Source organism: Marmota flaviventris, chromosome 10 (genome assembly GCF_047511675.1).
Source record: "Marmota flaviventris isolate mMarFla1 chromosome 10, mMarFla1.hap1, whole genome shotgun sequence".
NCBI lineage: Eukaryota > Metazoa > Chordata > Mammalia > Rodentia > Sciuridae > Marmota > Marmota flaviventris.
Genome location: NC_092507.1, coordinates 760,052 through 768,544, shown reverse-complemented (window position 1 = coordinate 768,544; position 8,493 = coordinate 760,052). Strand labels below are relative to the sequence as shown.

The window sequence follows — 8,493 nt, the reverse complement described above, 5'->3', positions numbered from 1 at the left end:
GGGGTCTGACGGGCGCGGTAAGGTGGGAGTGAAGAATCAGGTGAGGTGGAGGAGGTGAGGGGTTGGGAAGGGGGGTCGGAAGGCGGCAGGAAAGGCGGATGGGCCCGAGGGTGACCCATGGTCCCGGAGGTTTCAGAGGCCACCAGCCCTTCCTGACCGCCTTCCTGCGCCCCTGGGTTTCGCGTTCCCGCTCCCCCGCGCACCGTCCACCCCTTCCTTGGCCTGGGCTCCAGGCGCCTTCCGACCCTCCTGGCCGCGTCCCCGCGCCCAGCCTCGGAGGTGGGACCTGGCGCCCATCCGCCGGCCTCCCCACAGGATCACCGTCCGCCGGCCCAGGCGGCTCCGCACAGGAACCGAGCTACCTCCCAGGGTCCAGCAGGCCTAGGGCCCGCGGCTGCCGGCGTCGCGGGAGTGGTTTTCCCGGGGGGTTCCCGTTCGGGGCCTACGGCCGTCGCGGGCAGGACGCTGCCCCTTTAAGCCGCTCGTGCACGTGCGGGCGGGAGGAAGCGCGGGCGTGCGCATGCCCGCCGTGCGCGGTGACGCGGCGTGGGGTTTCCCGAGGATGCGGGCAGGGGCCGCCGCGCCCATCCCGATGGCTGGAGGCGTCTGAGGGGCGGACGGCGGCGGCGGCGGGCGCGGGCGGCGAGGGCAGCGGGCCGGGACGGGAGCACCGCGGCGGACCCGACCAGCCTCGCCGGCTCTGCCCGCGGGCCGCGAGCGCGACGACCAGGCGGCGGCGTGGGCGCGTCAGGCCGGGCGAGGGCGAGGTGAGCGCGGCCGCGGGGCCCGGCCCTGCCCTGCCCGCAGCTCCGGACCCGCCCGCCGGGCTCGCCCGCCGCCACGGCTCCCTGGCCTGTCCGGGTGGGGCTGGCGCGGCCGGCGACCCCCGGCGGGCGGGCGGGCGCATCCTGCGCGGCGGGCGGGCGGCGGCCCCGCGAGGAGGCCGGGGCGGCGGGCGGGCCTGCGCGGGGCGCGGGGCGCGCGGCGGAACAAAGGCCGCCGGGACGCGCCTTCCTGCGGGGCGGACGGCGGCTGCGGAGCCCCGCGGGGCGGGCGCGGCGGCGGGACCCCGGCCGCGCCCTCCCCGCCGGCTCCGGCCCTGCCCGCCGCGGGGCCCGGGTCCCATCCGCTGCCCGGGCCCCGGCGCCCGCGAATGAATGGGCGCCGAGAGCGGCCCCGAGACAAGATGGCGATGCGCGCCGCCCGCGGGCCGCCGGAAGACAAAGGCCCGGCCCGCGGCGCGGAGGACCGGCGGGGACGGCGGCGGGTCGGACGGCCCCCGGCGTGGCCGAGCCGCCCGGCAGACCCGCTTCGCTCCCCGCGGCCTCCTGGCTTCCGCCGTGAACTGACACCGGGGCTTGACCCGTCGAGGCATTTAGGCATTTTTCGGGTCCTCCGAACGGCAGGGTTAAGGTTCAGAAGTGGCATCAGCTTGACGCGCTTCTTCATCTGCGGGGACGCTCTCTAGTTATGGCTTTGACATTCCCTCCCCGCAGAAAAGCAGCGATGCGAGAATTTTTATTTTAGGAAGGGGAGTCGGGCATTTACAAGCCCCAGAGTTTGGTACTGGTCTCCGGGGCAAGTAGTGTAGTGTCAGTTTGGGGGACATTGGGGTTCTCTGCGTTTTACATTGTTGTCTGACAGCAGGAATCTCAGATAATACTAGATGGTCAACAATTGCTTATGAGATTGGCTCCCCACCCCCACTTTTAGGGAATTGGACCCAGGTCCTTGCTAGGCCAGCGCTCCACCACTGAGCTACCTCTCCAGCGGTTTTACTCTGAGATAGGGACTAAGTTGCCCCGTCTGGCCTGGAATTTGGGATTCTCCTGCCTCAGCCTCCCATTACAGGCCTGCAGGGCCACATGGGAGATTAAGAAAATATGTAGATTATCTTTCATGACTAGCAAATAAATGGAAGTATTAGTTTTGTGAAAAATTCAGATCCACTTTAGAGACTGTGTAAAGTCTCTTGAGCAAGCATTGTTTTTGATGAGGTTTCTCATCAATACCACAAGTTATTTTCTGATTTGACACTATATTTTGGGGGGAGGGGCTTTTAGGTTGGAACTAGATTTTTAGTTTTCATGCTAAGATAGCCTTTTCTGAATTCTTCCGGAAGGTACATATTGCAAAAAGAAAGTGAATAAGCAGTTCCCTTTTTGCTTCCTTACTGACATTGGGTGTGTGACCAGGAATGGAACTGGTGCCCTGGATGGTCACACAGATCTGTGAGCCTCCAGAGAGCAGAATCGAGTGGCAGCTTCTGGCTTGATTTAACACAAGACTGACCTTTCTGACAATTGGTGCTGTCCAGAAATGGAATGCAGCCGGGAGGTTCAGGGTTCTGTGAGGGAGAGGCTGTCCTGCCTTGTGTGTTCACAGGTGCTGCAAGTGCTACAAGTCTTTCTCAGAAGGCAAGAGTCTGGAAAGTCAAAGTCAAGTTCTCTGGTTAAGCCTGGACCTCTCCCAGTTAGCCTGCACTGTCCTCCACTACTGGGCCCCTGTTAGCTTGCTTTGTCCTGCCCATGCTGGGCTGCCTGGCCTCAGGCTATGTCAGGACCGCCTTTCATCTTCTGTGAGGCTGTTTCCAGGGTGTCCTTATACAGAAGATTCTTTGAACTTGCAGCTTTGACTCAGAATTGACGCTGTCTTACATGAACATCTACTGGACAAAAACAGCTCCTTTTGTGTAATACCTGAGTTTACAGAAAGCTATCTTTATCTCTTCAGACCAGTCTTAAGCCAAGTGCCTGTTAGTTGCACTTTAAAAAAAGGTTTTCTCTATTTGACAGCCTTAGTTATTTCTGATTTTGGGGTAGGGGAGCTGAAATAAGTTTCCTCAGATTTAAAAAGCTACAGAATAGTGTGTTGCCTTTTTTATTTTTATTTTTTAAGTTATCAATGGACCTTTATTTTACTTAGTTATATGTGGTGCTGAGAATCGAACCCAGGGCTTCACACATGCTAGGCAAGCGCTCTACCACTGAGCTACACCCCCAGCCCACCTTTTTTATTTTTAAAGAGTAAATGTCTTTTAAGTCTTTTTTATGCCTAGAAGAGTAGTTTCTAAGCTTGGGTCATCCAGGTAGAATTATTGAACACTTGCAAAATTGATTTCATGAGGGTATAGTTAATTTCTTGAAAAAGGTGGTATGCTCTCAGGTATGAAAGCTTTGTTACCTTTTGCTTTACTAAAAAAAAAAAATGTGTTATCCATTCATTTTATTGGGAAAGGTATATATATATATATATATATAGCTTTGAGAAAGGGATGTAGAAGGTCTTCCTGGTATCTCTAGACTTACTAACATCATTTGGTTTTGTTGCTAATAGTTACTTTGATGAATAATATTGATTTTGTTTTAGCAGTGCAGTATTGGCATTTATTATAGTTTCTTCATTGGATTGTTTTTCTCTGCCCGAGATTTGGCTCATGTCAGTCTCAAAATTGGATTAAATTCTTACTGTCTGTGGACTTTGGCTTTAGCATTAGTGGATTAGTAATAGATATTCTCAATTTTATTATCTGGGCTTGACCATATGGCATACCATATTTTTTTGAAACTCCTGTTTAGTGTAAGTCTCATAAGACATGGAACAAAAATTTTTAGAATCTTAACCCTGTTTTAAATTCTAACTTCAGGGCGGCTGGGGTTGTAGCTTAGTGGTAGAGCACTTGCCTAGCACAGGCGTAAGGCATTGGATTTGATCCTCACCACCATATAAAAGTAAATAATTAAGTAAAGGTATTGTGTCCATCTACAACTAAAAAGAAAAATATATTTAAAGAAGTCTAACTTCATGGAGCTAGGGTTATAGCTCAGCTGTGGAGCACTTGTCTTTGCATATGTGAGGCACTGGGTTCCATCCATCCTCGTACCACATAAAATAAATAAGTAAGTAAATAAATAAATATATTGTGTCTATCTTTTAAAAAAAAGTCTAACTTTAGGTTTGCATTTATCTTTATTTTTTTGGTACTGGGAATTTAACCTAGGGGTGTTGTACCACTGAGCTACCTCTCCAACCCCTTTTTAAAACTTTGGGACAGGATCTTGCTAAGTTGCTCAGGGCCTTGCTATGTTGCTGAGGTTTGCATTTGATAATGAGAGTGGTTGGAGAAATTATGACGTGAACAGTTCCAGTGAACGTAGAATGAAGATAAAAGGAGATATATTATTTAGTTTTTACTTATTTTTCAAACCCAGAGCATTGTTTATGCTAGGTAAGTGCTCTGCCTTTGAGCTATATCTCCAGCCCTTTTATTGAGACAGTGTCTTGCTAAGTTGCCCAAGCTGGCCTGGAACTTGTGATCCTCCTGCCTTCCGAGTTGCTGGGATTATAGGCAAGTGCCACAACCCCTGGCAAGAACAAATTAAATTGTAATAAAGCAGAGAAATAATTTACAAATCTGAAACATTCAACAGTGAACAAAGAGCAGTTCTTGTGGACTGTGAGGAGTGTGTGTAGATGTATATGTGGGGAGATGCAGTGTCACGTTCCCTGTTCTGCACCAGGTGTAGAGGACCACACCTTTTCAAAGCTTTGCATTTGGTTGCACATCTCTCGTTTCAGAGGTAAAATCTGCAGACATTGGAGCTGGCTGGTGGGTAATCGGGGACACTAACCATTTAGCCTTGTGCTCTTGGCAGTGCTGCCCTACAGGAGCCATGGTGGTCACTAGAACTACTACTGGCTTCCAGTGATGGATAAGGTTTCCATTTTATAAAGCACAGTTGCTTCCTTTTTTTTTTTCAAGGATTTATTAAATCTTCTAAATTAGAATTCTGAGAGAATCATTCCTAAAAGCTTACTAATATAAAAGAAAAGATTATCTAAGGTAATCCTTAGGGTTATTCGATTGAACTCATTTTGCTGTTGATAATAGATTATTATAAATTAATAATTAGTTGTCTAAACTTAATGCATTTATTAACAGGCTTCTCTAGCCTGTTAGCGTGGGACCCTAAGTATGGTGGACCATATGCTTGTCTGTTCCTCCTGTCTGTGTCTGTGGTTGTCTTCTGACTCAGTCCTAAGGCGTTCCCCCTGGGTTAGAGATGTAGCTCAGTGGGAGAGGATATCCTCAGGACATTTGAGGTCCTAAGTTCCATCCCTAATTCTGCGAACAAAATAAAACCAAATTCCTTGTGAGGATTACAGATTCTCAACCACTTGTCCCACTGTTGTAGTTGATACAGCTTTAAAAGTACTGGATACTTTCAAATTGATGCGTGTCAAAGCCTCTGCAGTAGGTTTCAAAATATTTGTCATAGGAATTTTGAAATAGTTCCTAAATTCTAGGGAGGGAGAGGAATTCACTCATTTCTCAAAAGAGCTGGCACTGAGTTAGAACCCAGCTCTGTCACTTCACTAGTGGTGCTGGTACGTCTGGTGTTTCCTGGTCTGGAAGGGCACACAACAGCTTATCATGCGGTTGGTCTGAGTATCAAACAAGTGTGGAAAGCTCTCCGTGCAGTCTGTGAGAGTGGGTCATTCTATTGTTAGGGGCTCACTTTGTAAAATACTTAACTCTGATAGTGTTAGGTCACATTGTTAGAAGACAACTTATTGAGAGATTGGGTTGTTCTTCCTCTTGGTTCTAGAGGAATATAACCCCACCCCCACACACAAAATTTGTGGTTTTCACATGGGAGTGGAATTTGGGGTACTTTACAGTTGAGCCACATCCACAGCTCTTTTTATTTTTTTATTTTGAGACCAGGTCTCGATAAGCTGCTTGGGGTCTTGCTAAATTGGATAAATCTTGCTAAATTGGCCTTGAACTTGTGATCTTCCTGTGTCAGCCTGGAGTTGCTGGGATCCAGGTGTGCACCACCGTGCCTGGCTAGAGGAATATTAGGGTGTCAAGCACACATCAGCTGACTTTTCAAATGCTATCACTTGTTTACCATTTCTCCCAAATCTTCACTCACATTATTTACTCTTCTGAAAGACTTTCTTTGCCTTGATAGGATAATGTTGAACTGGTACTTCATTTTGAAAACTGGCAAAGTTTATTTTTAGGGGACCTTACCCCCCAAATGCTGAATGAATCTTGGCTTTCAAATATTTACTCACCGCTTTCTCTGTTGGTTACTGAGGATAAAAATTGTAAAGCAGGCAAAGTCCAGGACCTTTTTGAGTTTATAGTTTAGTTGGGTGTGTGATCAGCAGGGACAAGGAAGGGTAATGGGTCTTGGGGACACCTGACCTGATCTAGAGTTTGGTGAAGATTTCTTTGAAAAAAGTTTTAAATCAAGGACTGGTGATAATACATAGTTTGGTGGTAGAGCACTTGCCTGGTATGCCCTGGTTTTGACTCCAGTACTGCCCCCAAAAAAGTCAAGACCTGATTATTGGGGTTTGTCTGGCAGGCAGGTAGATGGTGTGAGTGGTTTTCATGCAGCTGCCAGTTGGTTTCCTTCACCTGTGGTGTCTCCAGGCTGCCAGAACAGTGTCAAGTATATAATAGGTGCTCATTAATTATTTATTCATTGAACAAGAGCATAAGAGCATGACTTACACAGGAATGGCAATTCCACAGAGAGGGATCAGAATCTTGATTTAAAAAAAAAAATTATCTGGGTGGCTCCTGGAGGCCTTTGAAGGGTTTTAAGGAGATTGACTTGATGGGGATCTTTACCTGTACTTAAGCCTTGAGTGTGCTCAGAGCAGGTAGGAGGACTGGTAGGGACTTTGGCTGGTGTGGAAAGGAGGCCTTGTGGTTGCATGGGAGGGGGTACGGTAAAGAAGGTGTCAGTCCAGGTTTCTGTCCTGGATGTCTGGGTGGCAGTACTTTTGTGGGGCACATAATGAGTTCAGCTTGTGCATGCTAGGTTTGAGGCACATGTGTCCTCATGTTCTGTGTCATGGGTACAGGAGTCCTCTGGCCTGGACGACTAGTTCACTCCCTCCCTTCTATCAGGCTTTGTGAGTAGCTCATGCTCACAGCATCCTCTGACCTCCTAATTTCCACATCTCACTGTTTTTGTAGACTAATGTTGACCCCTCACTAGTTGTAAGCACCTTGGAGGTAGGCAGTTGGGCTCACTGTAGCATCACCAGCCCCTAAAGCAAGATGCACCCCAAATATTTGTTGAATTAGTGACTTCAGAGGCCTGGAAGCAGGAGGCCTTTGGGTGTTATCAGTATTTAGATCATGCTCTAAGTCCTGGGAGCAGCAATCAGAGCAGCGGGTCTCAGTCCGGTCTGTGCCTGAAACCTTTTCAGGACTTTATTAGATCAAAACTGTATCTGTAACGATTAAGACATTTGACTTTTTGCTTTGTTGGCATTTACACGAATGGTGGGTGGAACTGCTAGCTTCTTATACAAATCAAGGCTGTGATACTACACTAGTGGTCACAGTCATTGTCACAGTGCTCAAATAAATACTCTTCACCTCTTGACCTGCAGTTTAAAAAATCCGGTTAGGGACTGGGGTTGTGACTCAGTGTTAGAGCGCTTGCCTGGCATGTGGGAGGCCCTGGGTTCGATCCTCAGCAACACATATAAATAAATAAAGTAAAAATTCCATTAGCAACTAAAAAATATTTTTTTAAAAACCCGGTTAATCAAATGTCCTTGCTAAAGAAGCAGAAATTGATTTGGTAACGTAAGCTTTGAGTACCCATATCATTGTTATTCTATATCCCAATGAGAAGTAGGCATAAAGATGCAGAGGAGGTGATTGTGCTTGGTTTTGGGGTTGAGTTAAAGAAGAGTGGCTATTTAGATATGGGTTCTGGCAGATATTTTCTTTTTCTTCTTTTTTAGAGAGAGAATTTATTTATTTATTTTTAATTTAATTTAATTTTTTTTTTTTAGTTTTCGGTGGACACAACATTTTTATTTTATTTTTATGTGGTGCTGAGGATCTAACCCAGTGCCCCGCACGTGCCAGGCGAGTGCGCTACTGCTGAGCCATATCCCCAGCCCCAGATATTTTCTTGAAAACTAACAAAGTGATGGCTTGGGCTGGTGGTGCATGCCTATAATCCCAGCACCTTGGGAGGCTGAGGCAGGAGAATTGAGAGTTTAAAGCCAGCCTCAGAGACTTAGTGAGACCTTATCTCAAAAAGTTTTAAAAAGGGCTAGGGATGTAGCTCAGGGGTAAAGCGTCCCTGGGTTAAATCCTCAGTACCAAAAAAAGAGCAAAGTGAACCAGATACTTAAAATTATGTTGACAGTAATAAAATAGGAACTTTCAAACAAAAAATTAGATTTTCAGAAAACCATGAGCTTTCCAGTATTTAGACTTTTCTTAAGAGATCAGTGGTGATGTGGATGTAGTGTTTTCAATATTATGTAACGAAATGTGTCGATGGTTCTCAGCTCACATTTTCCAAATGGTCTCTGCATGGTGTGACAAACCACAGATGGGTAAATGATCCATTCAGAACAGAAGAATGGAGTAAAATTAATGAAGTTGGATAAAACTTCGAAAATTTAATTGAGTTCCACATCAGAACTACCCTTTAAGAAACT

The 8,493-nt window shown here is 47.5% G+C and overlaps 1 protein-coding gene across 4 annotated transcripts in view; it reads left to right on the top strand.

The window, feature by feature from the left end:
* The first annotated feature begins 615 nt into the window (after positions 1–615).
* The window catches only part of Gnb1 (G protein subunit beta 1), a 71,014-nt gene continuing 63,136 nt past the window's right edge, over positions 616–8,493 (top strand). For 3 of the 4 annotated variants that reach the window (XM_027947678.2, XM_027947679.2, XM_027947682.2), the window contains exon 1: positions 616–767. The gene's annotated coding sequence lies outside the window, so the exon portion shown is untranslated. The remainder of the gene's footprint in view (positions 768–8,493) is intronic. The other variant, XM_027947676.2, reaches the window with a different exon arrangement.